Here is a 22,357-nt window from a genome sequence, read left to right as displayed (position 1 = left end):
CTCAACGCCATTAAAGTTGGTGGAGCCTGCTTACTCCAGCTAAAGGACTGAGTTCGTATCATCTGGTATTTAAAGAAAATTCAGTCTGCCAGGTTCTCCCAGTACACTGACTTTGTAGCTAAGAAGGTTTCTAGGGAGTCACACTGACATCATTTTGCAGGCATATGCTGCTGTCTGTATTTCTTGCATATGAAGTGCTTCAGCTAACACAATTAGTCCATGGTGAAATGCTAGCTGTGGAAAAAAAAGAAAAAAAAGTTTTCAAATGAGTGATTCCTGGACAGGAAAGAATCAGATTCAAAATCTGAACTGTGCTCAAAAGCAAGACCAGAAGTAGAAGGGAAAGAAGTCTCAAAGACTATGTTGCATTACAACACAGTTGACTGGGAAAATGTTGTTGAAACTGTTTTTTTGGTGGAAAGTAAGGTTTCAGCTGAACAACTTTTTTGAAGAATTACTTCTGGTCTGTGTGTAAATTTTCATATTTTTATTTTAAAATCCAGATGCCTCAAACCTCAAATATTTCAGCTGAACCAGTTTGATTGTAATATGGTTCCTGTTTCATGCTATCTGACTATTGTGAACCTCACCGGGTTTTAATTTGACATAATTTCGAACTTTTGTAACCTGCTAGCATTACTGTAATATCAATAGTGCTCATTAGTTTTTCCTGACTGTCTAAGTACGTGGGCAATGTGGCATGTCAGCACATCCTAAAATATATGCATTCAGATATACAACCCCTGGTAGCTATTTATTGTAGCTATTATTATTATAATGCTATTTAAGATGCAGAAACTGAGGCACAGAGCGCAGCATGACTTGTCTGTGGTCCTAAATGAAACCTGTTGTAGACTCAGCAAGTAATTGGAACCCAGTCTGATGCCTGAACTAGAAAATGTCTGATCATCTCATATTTCCCTTTGCTGCAGCCTGATTTTTCCTAAGGAAGAAACAAACCAATCTCTGTTTGTCTCACCTTGGGGACCAATATTAAAATGGATACTGTACCTTTCAGCCAAGCTTTTTCAGCTGGAGAGTTCTCAGAGATAAGGTGTCCATAGAGATACATTATCTATATATAAAGGTATATGTAAAGGGTTCTCTTAGGGCTGGCAGAAATCCAGGGTTGTTGGTTTTCAAGAAACCAGCAGAAACTACTTTTTTTTTTTTTTTTTTTTTCCTTTTCTCTCTCCTTTTTTCCTTTTTAACTTCAGGTAAAGCAGCAGCTCTTTGGTCTGGCAGCTGCTTGGTTTCACCTCTGTAGCAATCCCACTGAGGCTGCAGTTTGATGGCTTTCTGACTCAGAGTTAACATATTCCTGGCCTCCGACTGCCCTGTGGCTTCTTGCTCCATCCCTGCACAGCAACCGGACAACCATCTCGCTGGTGTTGCCACCAAAATTTTGGGGGCTGTGCTGTAGACTGGGTGACCTGGCCTCTGTGTGTGGGTTTGCTGATGATCCCAGCACTCAGTGGGACTGCAGCCTGGGTGGCTGCAGGGAGATCCCGGCATTTCCCTGCTGCGGCAAGAGCTGTGGGATGTCCCCTTCAGAGGTGCATATCCTGCTGCTTCCAGGTAGGCCAGCAACACAGGCAGATCTCTTTCTAAACTCTTGGCTTGCTTTTGATATGTCAAAAGCTAATAAAACACAGGATATTTCAAAAGACACTTACTAGGAACCATCATGTCCGGATGAAACTCTCTTTCAATAGAGAGCCTTTTAACCGGGAGCAGTTTTCATCATCGTACCTCTGGGGTAGTCCCATGATTTGTGAATACACAAGCTATGAGTCAGTTACAAACAAAACTGCAACAACTACATAACAAGACCATTAAATAAGGCATTGTGCATGTGTCAAATGCATGGAAATTTTTTTTTTTTAAGAAATGTAGTAGGGTATGGTAAAAATGTTCTTGTTAAATATATAGTTTTCCCTTCTTACCATCTAGACACATGTCCAGCAGTACAGATCTTAGAGGGAGGGAATGTCATAAATTGCCCTAAAATTATTTTACTCTGCATAAACTAGTCAGATTTTTAAGGAACTTAGGGTCTTTCATGGACAGAAACTTGAAACTTCTCCCTTCAGATGGTACAAAGCTTTCTGTTGCAAGTTCTGATAAATCAGGGAATATTGGATCTTAGACTTCTCATTCTTGCAAGACTGAGTATTGCCTATTCTGTATCTCAGAAGATCGTAATTTTGCAGAGCTGTTACCCATTAAGGAAGAAAGCTTGAATCACTGTCATCTGGAGTCATGTCCAAAGATCTCAAAGGAGGTCCCAAAGAGGCTCTGAATTCTGTTTCCTTAATCTGTTTGTGATGAAGAAGATGCAAAATATCATGACAGGTGATCAAGAAGAACTTTGCAAGGCTGGTCTGAAAATGCATTCCAAGACAAAGCAACAATATCTTTCCAACCCCATTACTCCTCAGAGTAGAATAAGACCACACTTCTTTTCTTCGTACCTGCTGGAGAAAAAAAAAAATTCCCATTGATCTCAATAAGAGATATGCACCTGTATCTGAAGACAGAATTTATCCTGAAATGACTTAAAAGGTAGTGGGAGTAAAATGTAAGGATAACCATCTAGTTATTAGGGAAGTGAGAGAACAAAATCCTGCAGCAGTCAATGGTGCAAATGACATGACTGAATCATACTGAATTGCGGTATCTGAATCTGAATGCCTCGAAAACATATTTCTTGGATGGCAAAATGGAGAATTAACAAGTCTGAATGGGAGTTTCAAGTGGTAATGCTGAATGGAGTAACATTGCTCAATGACCATCTGATTATTGCAAAATAGAAAAATTTCAAATTGAAGGTATGTTTCATGAAGCAGATGAGACAGCTTATGGCAGTTTTATTATTCAAAGAGTTTTGAAAGAAATCTAATGCTGTCTTTTGTAATTTAGTTGAGCTTGATGAAAAAGGGAAAATGAATATATAGCATGTGTGCCCGTCTTGTAAAAAGGCATCTGTAGATCACAAAGCATTTTATAAAGGAGATAAATATTGCTACTTGCATCTTACATAAAGAAAAACTTAGCACAGAGGATTATAATTCTGGTGACTTGTGAGGTGATCTGGAAATTCAGTTTATGAACAGTTTAGGGATTCTTTTGATACTGGGAACTTTCTGTATGTAGCTGTGCAATGTTACAATATGCTTCTGAAGTAAAGTGAGTTTGCTTTCTTTGCTACTGTTAGCTTGACATTGAAAGAAAATGCTCACCAGTCGATAAGGGGAATTCTTATCCATGGCATGGGGTCAACAACAGGGGTTTCTTAAGCTTTGCAGTTCGTATAGTCAATTAAAGTGCTGTGGGGCAATGACAGGGTTACTGTCCGCAGGAATTCATGTTTTCAGATTTGAAGTCCAGGGAGTGGTAACTAAGCAACTGGTTGTGTGGAGGGATACTTTGGCTGAATGAAGTAGGTCAGAGGACTACCTGAAAAAAAAAGAAATTTGCAAGTAACGGAAAAGTCTCTTCACCTACTGTTTTAGAGACTAAGAATTAACCAGAAAGTCTTTGTGACCTAGAAGAGAGGCTGTGTATGAAGATATGGTTGGGAGAGGAAGCTCCCTGGACTCTGCAGGAAATCCTGAAAATTCTGAAAATCCCAAAGGCTTCGCCCACATACCTGCGAGAAGGTGACCTTGTACACTTGAAGACCACATGAAGTGGAGCTCTAGGAGAGGGTCTGCTAAGGCAGCTGGATGTCCTGGCATGTTGTCAGTGCTCCTAGGGGCTTACAGCTGCTGCTACCTGACCCTAGTAGAGAGGACCTCAAACCTGCAAAATTCAGATTCTCATCTAAGAGATGACAGAATACTTCCATATACTTACTGGTGCCTCCCATGAGCATCCCCTGTGTTGGCTGAAGTGCTGAACAGCTTTTTATCACATTCTGCCCCAGAAGTGGCTGCATTTCTGTAGGGAGTGATGTTATCTCTTCATGTGCATGGCCTACTGGCCTCTTTTAATGTGATTGAAACTGCATCAATATGACATACGGTAAATAATTCAGAATGGCTCTTTCGTCAAGTTTAAGCTAAGTTATTGATACCTGATTTCAGTTAAATAGACACCAATGCCAGCTCTTGCAGGGGATCTCTTAATTAACTAATGCTGCTTGTGCTGGTACCAATAAAACACTACTTAGGCAGTCCTACAAATTCCTAGTGCTTAGTACACGTTGAGTTCTTCTAACAGGAAGACTCTTTTTGAAGCCTGGAAACCTCACATATTTTTTAGGAGCAGCATTGCTTCCCTGAAAATGAGACTGCAGGTATTGATCAAAACCTGATCATCTCTGCTATGTATCTAAGACATCCAAGAAGCATAGAGACAGTATAAAGCAGTAATAGAAGCTAGCGCAGGACTGATGTGTTATTTGCAGAGTGACAGCACGTGCTTTCACATTGGCAAAAAAACACACATGCATCACTGCAAAACTGTTTCTATTATTTGAGATTGAAATCTTAACAACCAATTAGTATCACATTAGGGTACTAATTACGTAGCTAATGAAGGAGCTAATATATAAGGAAAGAAAACATTTGAGATTCACCAGCATACTGAAGTGACTATCTTTGGTGAACCAGAGAACTAACTGCATTTAGAGTTGCATTTTTACCCAGCTAATAATGAGATCGAAAGGACAGTAACCCTTAAGCAGAACACAGCCTTCCTGGACCATGTTTGGAGAAAGTGACTTAAACTTGCTGGGCCTAAGTTTCTGCTAGCCAGGGGTAATGAGCATTCCCTTCCCTGCATTGCTGCCTATTTAAGCGTAGTCACTTGTTGGAACAGAAAACATGGTGTGTGGGTGTGTGTGAGTGTGTGTGTGGGGGGGGGGGGGGAGAAGGGTCTGAACTCAGAAAAATGGGATCATTTGACCCGTTCGAGAGAAGAGGCACACAGCATTTAAATAAGCACCGCAAAAAGGGGCCATGATCTGTAGCAAGCAAGTGGGGATGAACTGCTCTGCCACTGTGGGAATTACAGCATAGAGCCACGTTCCCACTTTACGTATCAAGAGTCCCTAGTATACCGGTGCCCTTATCTGAGAGGGCCTTCTAGCGATGCTGTGATACAAATAATGATTAGTGCTTTTTTTTCTTGTTCATATAAGATAGCACTACTTTCTTATGTTCATTTTAACTGGTAACTTAGCTGGTAAGTGATTTCACAAAGTTAACTTTGAAGGAGGAAGGTTTAAGACCTCTGTTTACAGCAAGGTTAACATGGGGGAGTGCTACTGATGTTCCTTACTCACCATGACAAGAATTTGTGCAGGAACCTCAGCGACAGGCTTCAAGAGTAAGAGTTGACCAACTTAAATAAGGGTTGCAGAATCAGCTCTGTATACAAGCTCACACAGTCCACACCTAGTCTCAAGTTACGTAAAAGTTAACTGATAAATTGACTAGCTTCCTGCATCAAAATTACCGCCCAGCTGGTGTGCTGCATAGCCTTGGTCCTTGAAGGAATACAATCATGTACCTCAACTCTCAGATAAAAACACAATTGTCACAAAGTAGGAGTTAGCTGAAAATGTGTTCTGCTCTCCAGAAAGCTGTGGGAGTTAGCTGAAGAAACGATGTGAAAACTTTCTCCAGTTTGCAATGCTTGGAGAGAGCAGTCATGTCTTCAGCCTGTTTCTTGGAGGAAGACTGTACTTCATCGTAAGGAATCTGGAGTTCCCAGGCTTACTGCAGAGCAGTGTGAATTGGCTCCCTCCAAGTTTGGGGAAAGATTACCTGAAGGAATTTACAAGTTTCTGCAAAAAAAGATGCTGTTTAGAGACTGGTCCAGTACAGCAGGTTCCATGCCATGCTTCGAGGCTTAGGGTTAGAGGGTTTAAGAAGGCCTGGAGGGCGCTGGCTCACTGCTCTGGAGGAAGGAGGAAGTCAATTATTTTTAATTCGAGGCGGTTTTAGCAGCTCTGATCTTGTGGAGCTGCAGTGAGTGTTTCCAAGCAGCAGAACAGCAAGAAAACAGAGCCCTAGCCTCCCACAGCACAGGGAAATAACAGTTCAGAGCTTCTGTTATGTTGTTTTTCGTTTCCAGTGCCAGATCAGAAGTTGATCTGATAGGGGCCTGAGCCTGGCAGCTACTTACAGAGCAGCCTGTGCCCCAGACGAGGCTGACTCGTGGCACTGCATTTCTGGCAGAGGATAGGAGTTGTCGTGTGACAGAGCCTCTGACTTCTTCCCTGCAGCTGCGGGAAGTGGCTGTCTGAAGATGATGGGGCTGTACTTGAAACTGTCCACAGCATGCTTTGGGTAGGTGCGCTTATCTGCCTTGGCACGGAGGTGTTTCCCTAATTTAATGGAAGAATGGCTTGGCGAAGGGGCGAATCTTTTAAAATTAGAACAAAGCAGGCATTGGTTTCTCACCAAAAGCAAATGTTGACATTTCCTGCCTGTTAAAACTTTCATTCTTTAGCCATTGTTAAGCAAAAATATTTACGTGCTCAGAATAAAATCTGAAGCTAGAGCTACTGTGGGAATCATGGGACAGTATCTTTAAGGAAAAAATTTTATTTTTTGGTCATGTTTAATCAAGGACTAGTCTCAGAAATGCCAAGATACTGTAACAACTGTTTTTAGGATGGGCTATATCTTCAGCTGCTTTGACTCAGCGCAGCTTCAGTTGGACTATACAAGTTCACTAGACTCAGACTTCATATTCCTCTCCAGGACTTAAACCAGGAGTGCTAAAAAGTTGTGAACCAAGGCTGTGCTAAAGCAGAAAGTGTCCTATATTATATTGATACATATTAAGATCTGAAAGAAGCTATACGGCTCTTGAAAAATTCGAATCTGTATTTATGAGTCTGACCGTAATTATTAGCAAAGAATTACTAGCACATCTCTAGAGATTAAGCCATCCGTAGAGGTGGTGTGGAACCTTTGCAGAGCTTCGGGTAGGCACAGAAAATTGAATATCTAATGATGACATCTGCACAATACAAAGAAGGAGTGAACATATTAAAATCAGAAACAATCCATATTCCGTCCCTCTGTAATAACTCCCTGATACTTACGATCTTCCTGGGAAATACCTTCCTGAAGGTAAACATCTGTGGTGAGAGATGGGTAATATAGTGGGTGATGACATTATGCTCTGTGAAACACGTGTATGGATGTGTGACTGATGCTCATGGAGTGTGGAAATACTATCTTATGCCATCCTTTTCATTTTCCTATCCATATGTCCGTGGATGCAGCCATTGGTTGCCCATGTATGGTGAGAAGTAGCCTAGGGAGAAGCGTTGCCCAGCAGCATAGGGAGAAGGCAGCTGGCCACTGAGCGACCGCTGGTGGCAGGCTGGGGGAGGGAAGGACTAGCAGCTCCATGGGAAGATGCAAAGGTAGGAAGTTCTTCACAGGATAGAAGGTGGCAGTGGCTTGTGCCCCCTCCCCCCAACCTCACTGGTTGGAATATTGTTTTAAGCTGTGCTTCAGATAATTCTAGTTAATGCTTTTCTTGGTTGGGGGTGCTAGTGGAAGGTTGTGCTTTAATTAAGCCATATCTACTGGTTAAGTCAGCTTGGTGTGAAGGACTGAGTGGTATAAGGACTTTTTTAGCATGGGAACATGGATGGATTTCTTTTTATTATGTTTGCACTTTCTTTTATTAGTAGCTGTGCTTTTTGTTTTGTTGGGGGGGGGGGGCTGAGCCACCCCTTGCTATATCCTCCAACACTGTGATCCAGATTCATGTTGCTTATGTCCCACCCAGATCCCCTCGCTTAGGGTCTGCTCTGGGAGACTCTCCATGGAGGTGGAGTCCCTGAAACTGTAGCCTGCCAGCAGGCAGCACTGTGCAGGGTTGAGGTAGAGTTACAGCTGTGGGCTAAAGATTTCCGTGAGATCAGGTAAGAAACATGCTTTTGAGGAAGAAAGTGAATCCTTGTGTCCATGGCAGTGCTCTCCTTCATGCCGCTGAAGGAGAATGGCATCTCTTTGCTGAGCCCATGATGGCAGGCTGTCCTTTCTCAGCTGCAGGATCTGTTCAGTATAATTCTTAACTGACTTTAAATAAATCCACTCCTTTGTCGGTTTACTGATGTTTATGCAACCATCTGGAGGAAAGTTTGGCAGATGAAAGTCCTCATTGGCCTGGCCTCGCCTGGCCTTTTGCTGTCAGTATTCAACATGCTTTCCTCTCTCCTTGCAATCTCAGCAACTTCACCCCTTCTGAGGTTGGCTTTCTTGACTCTGCCATGTATCATGTAGCATGGCACTAGCATGGCTTTCGGAGCCTGCTAGGGAGCAAGAAGGTGCTCTCTGTCCTCCTTGAGCCTCATGTCTCAGAAGGGAATGCCGTGATCTCCTCCGCATTAGAAAGGAGGAGTGTTGCTGGGTCTAATGCTGGACTGACAGCCAGCAAATGAGAAGCAGTACAACGGGATATGGGCTTGGCCCTGTGTTCTGTATTGTGCTCAGCTGGCAGCTTGGGTGTGGGAGAAATGGCACAGGAATGAAATGTGTGCTGAGATGAGTCTAACTCTGATTTAGGTTCCTAAATCTTGGCATTAAGGGGCACTTTTGGGAAGCTGGGCTGTGATGTTGCTTGAAGAGTGTTTTCTGCTCTCAAATGACTCTCAGTGAGCTCAGGGGAAGTACCCTGGGCATATGAAACAGTTTTCTCTCTGGCTGACTAATTCAGCTGCTGTAGGGATCCAGCTGGCACTGCTCTGAAATTGTTTTCATTTAGTACATTCTCCAACATTTGGTCTGGAAGCTGCTGCTGCAGGAGAAGACATCTCTCCCTCGTCTGCTTGGAAGAGTGACATTCCCTCCTTCTCCACTCCTTTCTGTCTTGTTCCTAAGTCTTTCTTGGACGAATGCATGTCTCTGCCATTGCTGTCATGGGCAACTAACTTCAATGTGAAAAAGCACAGACAACTTCTCCCAAATCTCCAGGCTATATGAGATCTTTGGATCAGATCTCCAAGCTGACTAAAACAGTAAAACATTCAAGGTGCAATGCATCCTGCTCAGTTACTCAAAACAAACTTCTATTCCATTTTTCTTTCTGGTTCCTTCTTTACTAGTAGATAGTCTGACTTTAAATACACTGCATCTGTAGTGGGTTTAAATGCTACAAAAGCAGGAGGATTTCAGTGAGATTATTAAACTTGTGCCTTGCTGTTCTTCACCTTTTTGCCACTTTTTTAAATGATGCTGCAGAAGCTCTTCATTCTTGTGCTGTTGCTGATCTAGTCTGTGCAGATCACATGGGCAACATTCCCAGGGAGACTGGGTCACCCAGTAAGAAAATTCAGCTTGGGAAAATCACTCCTCTTTTCTTCATACATCCCTTTTCCTACCCCCCACCCCCTCTTGTGTTTGTCTCGCATTTTAAAAGAAAGAGGGGGGGGGAAAACAGCAAAAAAAGAAAAAAAATGTGAGAGATTAAATCTCAGATGTGAACTTACTTCAGTTTTTATTACTTTTTTTTAATCCAAAAAAGCTTATGGTCACTCAAAATGGCAACTGCATGAATCTAATTGGAACCATTTTATGTAGCTCCAGACTTGTTTCTTGATCTCAATAATAAATGAACTTACAAAATATTTTTGTTACTAAAGGAATTGTAGTTGAGAAGGCCAGGTCATCAATCATATTTTCCTCTTGTAGGCTTAATATGAACCTCATTTGATTTTGAACAAAACAACATCAGCTGAAAAGCTAGCTACTGTACATTCAGCTAGGGGAAAGGGAACGTGACCTCTACAAATTTTGAAATCCTGGCTTACAAATTAAAGATGTTAACAGATTTACTGGAACTTAATGATGAAGTGAATTTACATTTAATTTAAATAAAAATTGAATGAGCTAACTTGTAATGTGGGAAGATCCAACGAAGATCGGGACGCCACTAAGCAAAGTGCTGTGCACACGCTCAGAAAAGGGATTATTTTTCAGCCAAATCAGCTCTTTGAACCTGTTTACTGGAGGAGCACTAGTTTTGGCATAAGAGATGGAGCAGGGCTATGTGGCTGGGGCTAGGGAGGAGGCGTATGAAGGGAGGGACTGTAGCAGGCTGCGCTTTGATCAGCTGAATTGTTTGGAACGGCTTCCTTGGCAGCTGGGCTGGTTTGAGAAAGTTCCTGTGCTGAACAGAGGACAGATGGAAAGAGGAGGGAAGGATCCTTCATCTCTTGTATAGCCTGGCCACTGGAAATGCAAAGTCTGAACCCAGACAAGGTCTTATTGACCTCTGTGGCAACTTGCCTGTGCAACCTAGGGCTGCTGAGCTAGAGATGTGGCTGAATGGTATAGGGAATAAGTAGCTTCCCCTCGGTTGCAAAGAACCCCCTGGCACAGGTAGGGGTTGAGTGGAGATCACTGATACCTCCTGCCCAGCTTCTGGCTTCATAGCTAGTGCATAAAACTGTAAGCCGGTTCCACTGAATAATTGTCTCTCATGGATAAATTGCCTGGGAGGAAGAAGGGCATGTGTTTGTCTGGAAAACTGGCTAAAAACATATTAAGTCACTGAACTGTTCAAAATAAAATCTGAGATAAAAACCTGCCTTTTTGCAGAGCCCAAGGAGCCTTGTGGTCACATGTCCCCTTCTGGCATCACCACTTTCTGCCAAAGCCAGCTGTTTGTCCCTGCTCCTTTCCTCCTCCACAGAGGTGACTCTCCCCTTTCACCTGCCAGCACAAGCAGTTGCTCTCTGACCTAGTTTGGAGAAAAAGGCCTGGGTTAGCTTAAATGTACAGAGGAGATGTTTTATCCTAACTTGGAGCATATGGAGAGAACTGAGCTAAGGAGCAGCTGTGTGAGCAGTTATGCTGGGGAAGTGGAAGAGGCACTAGCCCTCGGTGAGGTTGTGGGCAGAAATGATGATCCACTTACCTTGCTCTCCGCAGCCAGAACAGGCCGTATAGCTGTAGTCAGACACCCTGCCAAAGAGGATGCCAGTGAGCCTTCAGTGGCAAGCTGGGTGCCAGTTTGGACCAGCTTGTGGACCAAACGCAATGCAAAATGACCTTGTGGTACATGCTGTTAGCATGTTAATGCAGAGCCTTCAGAGATTCTGGCGAGCGCGAGCAGCATTCATGGCAATAATCTGAATATCCTTTGGTCCCTCTGCGGGAACAGCCTGTCAGGGCTGTCCTGGCTGACCGTGGAGCTGTGGCAAGGGCAGCTGGCTGGACTCTGTGCCACAGGAGTCCTCAGGAGCTCTCTTGCCTCTCCACAGTTCAGCAATACGCTGGGATCCCACCCCATTTTGCTTTGGGTTGTCAGCAGGCTGCTCCCCGGATCACGGCAATTCCACTTTCTAGCAATCTCCCCTCTAGGCTGCTTTAAATGCTCTCTTATCAATAACTTTTATTTGGATATAAAAAAGTGCTTTCTAACAAGTGTGTGGAATTACGATCAGCTGGCTGGAGTGACAGCATAAATCTAGGTCCTGCCTTTTCCAAATGCTATGTTGGCTGTTACAACATTGCTGAGCCTATCCCCAACCAGCAGTTTGTGTGGAGCCATCCTGTTGCAGAAGCTAGCAGTGAAACAGGCTTTGTCATGCCAGTTGGCCTCAGCGCCCAGGAGTATTCCTAGGCTTACTTAACCTGCTGGTATAGATGTAAACTTTGAGGAAGAGATATAAACAGGAATGTGGGTCTAATTTACTCCCATGGAATTTTGCCATGGGCTTTGGAAGAAGAGAATTTTGCTTCTTGGGAAGTGCAGTGGCCCAGGAGGAACGTGGAGCAAGTTACTGTTGGAAGGGAAGAGAAGGAGCTAGGGGAGCAATATGTTTTTCATCAAGTCTTTGAGTGATATGATAGGTCACTTTGGTGCTGGACCGGGATTTCTAGTTAATGACCTAACAATAGTATAAATAGTGCCTCAAACACAAATGAAGAAAGACCGGAAATTTCGCTGGACTAGAAACAGTCTAACCCCCTTGGTGGGGAAAACGAAACCCTCTATCAAATGTGGGGAACTGAATCTCTGTCCGTAAGGAGAGCACACACAACTGTTTTCATCCTTACTAGGCCAGTGGTTCGTGGCATGGGCATTTGGAAGTTAGCAACTGCAGCTGCTAAGTCTTCAGTCACTGTGCTTTGCTTGCAAAACAATTTGAAGGCAAGGTTTCATGCCAGAAACTTTGGTTCCTCATATTGCTTTTCAGTGTGGAAAGCAAATACATTTCAACCGTTACCAAAGTTGTGTGCAAAAGGCCCTAACTACAATATAGTGAGGAGGAGGTGAAAACCAGCCGCCTTCTCTCTCGCAGTCTTTCTAGACCACAACCTTTTTTAATAGTGCAGTTTGTTAACTGGAATCTGAGGCTGAGGTTTTCTTCTGCTTTAGGAGGTGAAACATCACAATAAGAGAGCAAATAAAAGCAGAGGATTGAACTGTTAGGGGGTGTGTGTGTGCAGTCTTAATCTATTGCTTTATAAAAAAACTCACTTGACGTGCCTTGAACCTTGAGCGTACCCTCTAACTGCTGCCTTCTTTCTGCCCCCCTGCCCCCCCCCCCCCCCCCCGCCTTTTCTTTCCAGTTATGTGGCTATCCAGGAAAGTTTGACCTTCTGAACATTTTTGGTTGAACATCTTTTTTTTTTTTTTCTACCAGATCACAATGGGCAAAGAGTGATTATATACTCAAAGATGGCTATTTAAAAATGATTTTTTACACATACAGCACATGCCAATGTGCAGGATGGCCTTGACTGTCAGCAGATTGCCTGACCTGTAACCTACTATGCTATAAAGCTTCTGCGTTCCTCATTAATGGGTTACTTATCCCATTATATTTATATCAAAACAGTAGTAAAAATGTCTTTGTCACAAGCAGGGCTAATGGAGAAATTGCCGGGAGTAGTTACCCCACTTTTAAGAGACATCAAGAGATATCCCTGTTGCGTTCAGAGAAGTATTTCTTCCGCTAATCTGCTGCTCAGGTTAGAAGAGTTTGATCGACACCTGGCAGCTCAGGAACCTCCTGTCTGTAGGGTACTTTGGGAAAGCCACAGAACAGACCAAAAGCAGAAAAGATGAACTTTAGGCCCTGAAGCTAACGACTGTAATAGCTGATCCCCAAAGTGTTGGCACACAATGATAGCAGCACCATCTGTTTGAGTTACTTAAGTAGCTTGTACACACAATTTTCCAGCAGAGGGGATAAATCAGACAGCTTAACCCACCGGGACAGCTCCCCATGAGCAGTAAGACCAAACATATCAATGAATTCTTCAATTCCTGCCTTTTGCTACTGCTTTGGAGTTATTAGCGTAAGAAACTATTTCTTGTGGCTAGTCTACACATACACATACGGCTTGTGCAGATTCACAGAGGTCAACCACACCATGGCTGAGATGTGCAGTAGGTAAAACTCATGCCCACACAGCAGACCACCATAAGGCTTGTGTGCTATTTTGGCCAAATTTTGATGGCCTAAGGAATTTGCATGCTGCATGATACATGTGAACTACCCTAGTTCTTCCATATGGAGGTGATTTTCAATCCTATAACCTGCAAGGTTTGTTAAATACAGGAGAAATAGTTGAGACAGAAGTCATCACAAGCCAATGTAGAGGAATTTTATATTTCACACCTTTCTAATGAAGACAAACGTATAATATTTGTACAACCCTCTGTATAATTCATGGTAATGTGGTACAAATGGCATTCACTCAGGTTAGGTGTGAAATCATTCTGGTTGAAGGGAAATAAACCTTTATTTTATCATATATATATATATATATATATTTTCATTTGGAGAGTTTGTAGAAATGTTGCTCTTTTGCACTTTTGATCCTTGTAAATATAGCTTGTTGTATCAGAATGTTTCCAATATTGCAAATGGATGGAAGGAAGGAAAAAATAATATTTACATATTATTACAGTGGTGTGTTTTTTTTCATCTATCAAAGTTCCTTAGTGTTAAAGTCGGACATTTGAGAAGCTGCTTAGGAAAAAATTACATAAAAAAACACTTTAATTTTGATTAAATTTATTTTGCAAGGAAACTATTTTCCCACCAGCTGCAGAAATGAATGTTGCATTCCATTGCACAACTTGGAATTTCAACTTTCCACTGATATGGAGAGTGTGGCCCTGATTTTTCAAGCACTTATTCATAAACTTAATTTTTAGGACCTCAGTGCACCTCCCGGGAAGCACGAGCATCTGAACAAGCACTGGCAGAATCTGGCAGTCTCTATGCAACGATTTGGGGTAGCAGTGCTGGGCTAGCAGTGATCTTGCCCCTTACCTGATCCGCGTGCTGGTTGTCTTTGCGGGGGGACAAAGCGGGGAAGGAGAAGTGTGGGGGCAGCGCCTTTTCCTTTCCCGAGAGCCGGCGGCGGTCTGGGCTGTGCTCAGCAGTTTGGTATGCGTGCGCGGTCCCCGCGGAGGGAGGCAAGGGAGCAGAGAGCAGGTGAGAAGGTCAGAGATGCAAAATAAATGGCGTTTATTCCATGGTTCCTAGCTTGTTTGTTTATTTAGTATTTTGATTTATTTTGAACGAGTTTATTCCATGGCCGACTGAAGGAATGTATTCACTGTTTAGTGTACCTACAGAAGTGGATGTGAATGTTTACTGAGTATATACATGCGAAAGCTATGTAGATAACGGAAGACATAAAGAAAAGAGCAAGCCTCCTGCAGTAACACAATGCCGAGGCCACGTACGTCCAGGGAGGGAACGCAGAATTTATGGGAATAAAGGAATTAGTAATTGGACAATGCTGCACGTCCCGAGTGTTTTATGGCACTGCTTTGTCAACCTAATCCTTAACAGGCTAAAGGACATGCTTCGTTTTACAAGCGTGTAAACTAACGGGTGCCAATTTCGAGCAGGTGGATACGCCGTTAAAAATTTCAGCTTATTCGCGCTGGCTGCAGCTCTCCTCTTCCTCTTGCACCCCCCAGCCCTAGCACCCTGCGCCGCACCCCGACCCCCCCCCGTCCCCGCCACGGCGATGCACCGACCCCTCCAGGTGGCAGGAGGGCCCCGTGGTCCCCCTAAGCCGGCGGGCAGCCCCTCGCACCCCCCTCTGCCCCGTGGGCCGGTTCCCGGGCAGAGCTGGGCCGCGGCGGGGGCTGAAGCGGCTCGGAGGGGGTGAGGGGCGGCGCGAAGGCGGCGCAGCCTTTGGCGTCCTCCTGCCGAACAACGGCCGGGGAAGAGACCCTCTCACCGCTTTGCTTCCCAGAGGGGGAAGGGGAGCGCCAGGGCCGGTGTTGCCGGGCCAGCTGTATCGGACAGAGAGAGGCCGTGGTGGGCGGACTGGTTACAGCAAAAAGGGAAAGAGAAGAGACGGCAGGAAAGAGCAGGAAGCCAAGGAGTGGCGAGGGGAGGCAGTTAGAGGTACTGAGATATGCAAAGGTTTCAAAAGTGCTTTTCAAAAGTGCTGGGTGGACTGGCTGTGCAACACCCATCCATCTCAGCGGGGCCGGAAGGAAAGCGAAAGGGAGGAGGTGAGGGCGCAGCGCGCGGGAGGCTTCACTGTGCATTGCCGCAACGGTGGTCTAGCGTTGGCTGGGCGGCAGTTCAGAGCGAGGTTTCCCTCCAGCTCTCTGGGACGGGCACGGGCTGCGTTCGCAGTGGTGGGCAGGTCCCGTCTAAGGCACCTTGCTGGTGTCCTCCCAAAGGTCTGGGAACGGAGGAGAGCGCTTCCAGAGGCTGGTTCACTTCGCTGAGCAGGTCTGAGCGCAGACGTGGCTTCCTTCTCTACATCCTTTCACGTGTCCTGACGGTTTAAAGATTTCCCTCCCGGTTCAGTGAGGCTGCTGGGTGCTGGGGTCAAAGGAAAACGCCTTGGAGATGGCCCCGCGCTCCCTGCAGAGAGCAGGGACAGGGCGGGCAGGCAGCCGGGGTTCGATACACCACGTATCCCACGAGACGCGCTGCCTCTGCTGTCCTGGGAACAAACCTGTTACGTCCATATCCTGACCAGTATCGCTGTCATCCTGACTTGAGGCTGTACCCAGCCTCATTTACAATAAAAAAATAAAGCTACCAACCCTCGTCAGTACAGGTACAATCTTACAAAGTCGGAGCTTTTCCCCGTGGTTGAACGGGACGATCGCATTCCTGCTAGGATTTAAGGGTTTCAGTGAGAGCTGTGGACAAGGCACCGCTGCAGTTCTCCAGGCCTCTATTGGGTAATAGATTTGCTATTGGGATTGCGAAAACTGTCTACGCGATTTGGGTACTTACGTCTCACTGAAGTTTGGGGAATTTGTGTGTTTGACCTGATTATGCATCCTTGGAAATCTCAGTGTGACCTATATAGATGTTTGGGCTTCTGTATACCTCTTAAAATCCAGCCTTTAGCCGCTCTCTGCCGCATTTCCCCTCCTGTAAGAAGAGGTTAGTAGTTCTTGCTCCTCTTGTAGAAGAACAGGGCGGCCGAGCACAGGAAGAGCACTACGATATTGGGGGCTGCAGATGTTCCGGGGATAAGCAATACCATGAAGCAATCCAACACATGCCAGTTATAATTAGTTTCTGCATTTTAGACTGTGCTTTCTAGAGAGCTGCGGTGGAGGCATTGCAGCGATGGACTAGACAAGGGCCTGGGATGGTCAAAATGTTCCCCTAAAACCCCACCTGCTTCAGTAAATTTTGTCACACACCAACAAACAAGCTGCCAAATAAAAGTTACAGGGTGGTATCTGAACTGAGACTTGTGCTCATCAGAGCTTCTCCGAAAACTGGGCAGAGCTGAAAACAAGGGATGTAATTGAAAGAAAGTTGCAAATAACTGTATTTCCAGTATGAAGCAGGTGCAGCAGCCGATCACTTGTGCAGAGCACATGCCATAGAGCAGACACAAAGCTTTACTATTGTTTTCCGTAATTCTGTCTAGTTTTAGTAGGATATTTTAAAACTGGAATGATGATAACCTGAGAAAACATGACTTTAGACCACAAAATAAAATTGCAAGCATTCATTATCAAAGGCATACTGGCAAAGAAGTGTTAGAGAACAAGAATGCCTGATGATGCAATGCTTTTCATCCTGCAACTGAGCACAGAAAACCTTTTCATATGCCCTAAATCTGCAGCTACAATAAAGCCTTCATACAGACAATCTGCTTAAACAGAACGTCACACTTGCCTTTATTTTATTTTAATTGCAAAACATTATCCAGTTTCACTGCTAAAACATGCACTTCTTAAGGCAATAAGAGTAGCTTTCTATTATCCTCCATTTTACTTGACGTCAATCTCTCTGCAATGATGAAATTATAAGCCTCTGAAATGGACCATCTGTGACGCAGCTATTTCTCTCTCATGTGGGGGAACACCCTCACCTCATTTTCTTCCTAGCAAGACTTATATAATTAAAAAAATCCCTGGTTGTTCCTTCTGACTGGATTAGTTGGCATCCCCATCTCTTCATGGCGTAAAGGTGTGATCCTGCACTGCTGAAACCATCAGGAATTTTGCCACTGACTTCAAGGCAAGATTGAGCCCTCAGTGTCCAGACATTTGAGATTACTATTGGTGTTAACTCGTTATTTAGCACCAAACGGTAGCTATACCTACATCTTAGTGTTTTTGCCAGGAGGTCTTAGAGGGGCTTGTAAGGTGGGTCATCATCATCAGCTGCATTTCAAAGGTGGGAAGGTATCAAGGTACAAAGGAAAAGGCAAAGATGCTGTTAGAGCTGGGAAGGAAACAGAGATCTCCTGGATCTTAGTCATTCACTAGCTACTGAATCTCACTAGTCTGCCAGTCTGTGACTATCCATACTACATACAACTGAGTATTTGTAAATGATGGTGGTACCTAGAAATCTGTCGGATGATGGTTCCGTTATTGCTCATGCTCTACAGAGCTGTAAGAGCATTTCGCCCCTTCTTAATGATAAAAAACTACTGTTGAAATACTGGCTTTGAAATTTGGAACTTTGTAGCTTTAAGGGGAAAACAGCAGAAAGAGGTTATCATGGTAACTTCTTATTTTCCTCTACGATAAATTCTTCTTTTCCTCTTTCCCTAGCAATTCTGTGAATTACAAATTGTAGGAATTCGTCTTACAATATCGAAGTTGCACAGCTATGTGAACTGATTACTATATCCTGTATTTGTAGATGTTCTATTGTTACCAGCAACCATTAACTTTCCTTAGCAATGCAGACATACTGGAAAGGTAGAAAATACTGGGCCTGCATTGTATTTCCTGATAAATTCCAATTTCCCTGCTACTATGATGGAAGCAAAGTGGAGATTTGATGAATGAAATTGAGACTCACTGTGCAACAGAGCAACAGCTTTGAAGAGCTGCCAGATTTGAGCAAAGGTGAATGAGAATGAAATAGACATTTCTGAATAAACTACCTTTCCCCTCTTCAAAAACAAATCCCGATCTTATAAATTATCTCCTCGACTGAGAATCCATCCTTAATGGAATGGGAGACAGACTGCACAGCATAGACAATTGATGGATGTGAAAAGACAAACCACCAGAAGACAAATATGTCTTTACAAATGAGTATTAAGTGATTTTTTAAAGAAAGATTACACATCATACTCACACAGATGCCAACAGGAAGCACAGTTTAGAAACAGAAAAGCTTTAAGATAATCTCCACTCTTTATGAAGCCAAAACCTCAACATCACTAACACATCTTAACTCATTTTCAGAAATTGCCCCTATATCATTTGATGCCATATCACTTATATGTTTCATACTTCAGCACAGATTTTTCTTAAAATGTGCAAATATATATGAAGCTCACACCTATACTGATGTATATCATGCATCAACTCCTTAATGCATATCTGGGGGACAGAGGTCTAAGGTGGGGATTTTCAAAAGTTGTCAGTACCGGTCTAACTGGTCTGTGGAAGTCAATGGTAAAACTGTTTACTATCAATGTGCATGAAGTGATGGTAATGTTTCTGAAGACTTGCACCTCTAACTATACCAGAAATTATGTCATTTTGTTAAGGATCACTATTTATGGGTTAGAGGCACTGGCAAACAGTTCTCATGTAGGCCTTTCAGCTGAAGTCTTCTGCCCATAGCTATCAATAAAGATGGTCACAATTTAACCAGATGGAGAAAAGACACTACATAGTGGCAGCATATAAAAGTGATCTGATACAGTATTTGTAAGAGGAAAATGCTGTAGAAAATGCCTTTCTTCCTTCTCCCTCTAGCCTTGAAGAAAAGGCTCTCACCGTGTTGTAAAACCTATCCTTATTTGGAAACTTTTCTACCATTTACTAAGAAAACCCAACAATACCTAAAGGTGAGATCCATCAGCTGTATTTGGACTCCTGCAAAGGAACACCTGGGTGTGAAACCTTAGAAGCAGGCGCCTCTACCTGAATACTCACTGGCTGTTTAAAAAAAAAAAAAAAAAAAAAAAAAAAAAAAAAAAAAAAGAATAAAAAAGCGAGTGCGAGAAAGAAAGAAGAAAGAAATTAATCAGTCCAATCAACTATACAAGGTTCAGAAGCAGGGAAATGAATGAAGTTTCACAAAGGAGATTAACAAATATGCATGGTCAGGTTTCCTAAAACCCAATGTCTGTACCAGATCTTTTCAGTATAAATGGTGGTTTCTCTGTCAGGAATTTAGTTGAAGTGCAGGCTTGATCTGAAAAACTGTAAAACTAAATGACACTGTGGGAGTCCACTATGATGGGGCTGGATCTTCAGCTGGTGTATCACTTTACTCCCTTGATTTCACTGACCCTATGTGGAATTACAGCATCCTGAAATACAGCTCATTTGTCTCCAATATCATTATCTCAGGTTCATTGCTGTACAGCTATAAGGGTGGGAAAGGGAGAAGGGTGTTAAGTCTGCTGTGAAAGCTCATTCTGGGAACTCGAAATCTGGGTGGGCACTTCCTGGCGTGTTTCCACCAAATGTTGCACTTCTTATGCCTAAATGCACCTGTCCCTAAGGCTGTTTGTAGTGTTGCTACTTCTCAAATTGTGACCTCGGGAGCACTGATGCTACAGAAGTTGTGGTAGCAGGCCTGTTTGCAGTGTTCAGAGGTAGTGGGCTGGTTCTCCAGGTGGATATTGAGTCAATTGTCATGTTGATGAGACATGAACCCTAACTGGACCTTCATGGCAGACGCAGTGCAGTTACACACAGCTCACACCCAGGATGACTGAACCAAAGACTTTCCTTGTAAAAGGAGGCACCTGCAAACAGCCAGTTTTATGAACAAAATCTTCAGCTTAGGGGTCTACAGAAGTTATTGTGAACACTTTGGGGGAGGGGGGGCATCGTGCTGGGACTACCCTCCTGCCTTTGCAGCGCGATAGCCACCTGCCTGCGGGTTCAGCTCCAATCAACATGTGACCTATGGATGCAAAGTGACAAGATATGCAATGTCTTGCATGCGTGACCTGTTTCATGTGACAGCTCTGCTGTGGGTTTCTCTGCATACATGCCTTCTGCAGCACCACCCTGCTCAGGGTTCACTTCTGACACAAAGGTCTTTTGAGGTAAAAGGGGGACGACACTTTCAGAAGCTTGTTCACCAGGGCACTTGTGGATAGAGGCTCTGGTTGAAAAGAAATTGTATATGGTGGTGAGAGAGCTGCATGTGCGCCAGGCAGCACTGGGAAAGTGCTGGGATACGTGTTTTTGAGGTTCTGGTATGGGATGCCAGTGCGTGCAGGGACATGCCATGAGCCCTTCCTGCCTTTGCTTGGGACCTTGTGTAAACAAATGGTAAGACAGAGCTGCTATCCCAGGAGCGCCCAATCTAAATAGACAAGAGAGCTGGAAAACTAGGAGAGGAAACATGTTTTTCTGTGTGAAGCATTAGTCTTTTATGACCAAGAGGATGGAAGATGGTGTGAACCTATTTATATTTACAGGCAGAGAGGAGGCAAACCTACAAGACCCCCTTGATATCAGATCAGAATATATCCAGGCCTTTGGAACAACCATAAGGATACTTCTCCCTTATAAGGTTCATCATCCTAATATAGAAACCTCCTGGAGATAAAGTAAAGCTGGGCATACTGTACAACCAATGCTCCAGGCACAGAGAGTAAGTGTTGAGGCAAGAAATGACTTTTTCCTGGCATGACCCACTACAGATTGAACTGGAACGGCAATTAGAAGTTGAAGTGCTCATTTAATGTCAGTGATGTGTAAACTACGTTGCCATTGTTATTTTAGTGCTGATTTACATAATTGGCATACCCTGAAGTCACACTGCATGCACTTTAAGTTCATGCTAAAGAGTTGCAGGAAGTCATAAAATTAAACATTATCTGAAGTGGAATGCAACGGAAAAGTTGCTAAACTTTTGAAGGATTTCATTTTGGTCTGTGCCACATCTCCTGCCTATGGCCACGTGTGCGGCAGCAAGTGAAAATCAGAGGTTAACAAGTCTTGGGACTTGTCTGTATGAAGAAGCTTTACCAGCTCTTTAATTATATTGGTGTAGTTCTGAAGTGGTTTTGCTACACTGGTATGTAACTCTCTTTGTCAACATTTCCTCCTGGGAGTGACGTTTCGCCGGTATAGCTTAAGTCAATCTTAGGTGATAGGAAAGCCAAAATAAGGGGCTCCACACCAGGAATCACTCCGCTCCAGCCGTGCCGAATTCCTGCCTCAGCCTGGTCGTTTCCTCTGCTGGGAAGCCCTAAGATGGAGGGAAAAGGCCGCTCCCAAAGGAGGAGCTGGTAAGGGAACTCCGTTGTTATTGCTCTGAATCCTCCTCCGCACAGCAATTCCACGTGCCAGAGGCCGGCTGCGTCTTTTGCAAATGAAGCCCCCGAGAGGCGCTCGGAAAAGGAGGCGCAGCACAGGGCGACAACGCTCCTCCAAGAGCGCTGCGCTGCCGCTGGGACCCGCGGCCGGCGGCAGCTCCGCGGAGGCGCCCGGGCCGCTCGGGGTGCGCGCGTACGAGAAGGGCCCGGCCCGGCGCGGCCCTCCGCGGAGCCCCGGCGCAGCGGCGCTGAGTGACTCGCCAGGGCGGGCGAAGGCAGGGGGCAGATCGGGACCGGCCGCGGGGCCCAGGCCCGACCCCGCCGGGCGGCGGCTGCCCCCCTCCCCGCGCCGGGGCCGCGCGGCCGGGCCGCAGGTGCCGCGGGCAGAGCGGCGGCTTCCGACGGGAGCGCGGCGGCGCGCGGGGCTGGGCGCGTTTCGGCCACTGGAGGGCAGCCGCGGCTCAGAAACCCTCTGCGGCGGCCGCGCACCTCCAGCAGCCCTGCGCGGGCCGGGGGGGGCCCGCGGCGGCCTCCGCGCCCCCCCGCGCGGCGCGGCAGAGGCGCCCCCCTCTCGGGCCGTGCCGCGGGCGCGGCTTCCCCGCCGGCGCGACGCGGCTCCCCCCGGCCCGGCAGCGCGGGGCAGCGCGGAAACGCCGCGG

The 22,357-nt window shown here is 44.9% G+C and overlaps 1 protein-coding gene across 2 annotated transcripts in view; it reads left to right on the top strand.

The window, feature by feature from the left end:
- Positions 1-22,357, top strand: part of BMP2 (bone morphogenetic protein 2) — a 132,202-nt gene that overhangs the window by 93,424 nt on the left and 16,421 nt on the right. Inside the window, exon 1 of one of the 2 annotated variants that reach the window (XM_064510018.1) lies at positions 20,679-21,671. The exons of the other annotated variant lie outside the window; for it this stretch is intronic. The gene's annotated coding sequence lies outside the window, so the exon portion shown is untranslated. Of the gene's footprint in view, positions 1-20,678; positions 21,672-22,357 lie in introns of those variants that run through there. 2 annotated transcript variants of the gene reach the window in all.

Source organism: Dromaius novaehollandiae, chromosome 3, assembly GCF_036370855.1.
Source record: "Dromaius novaehollandiae isolate bDroNov1 chromosome 3, bDroNov1.hap1, whole genome shotgun sequence".
Taxonomy (NCBI): domain Eukaryota; kingdom Metazoa; phylum Chordata; class Aves; order Casuariiformes; family Dromaiidae; genus Dromaius; species Dromaius novaehollandiae.
The sequence above is the reverse complement of the archived record's forward strand: the minus strand, read 5'-3'. Positions and strand labels throughout refer to the sequence as shown.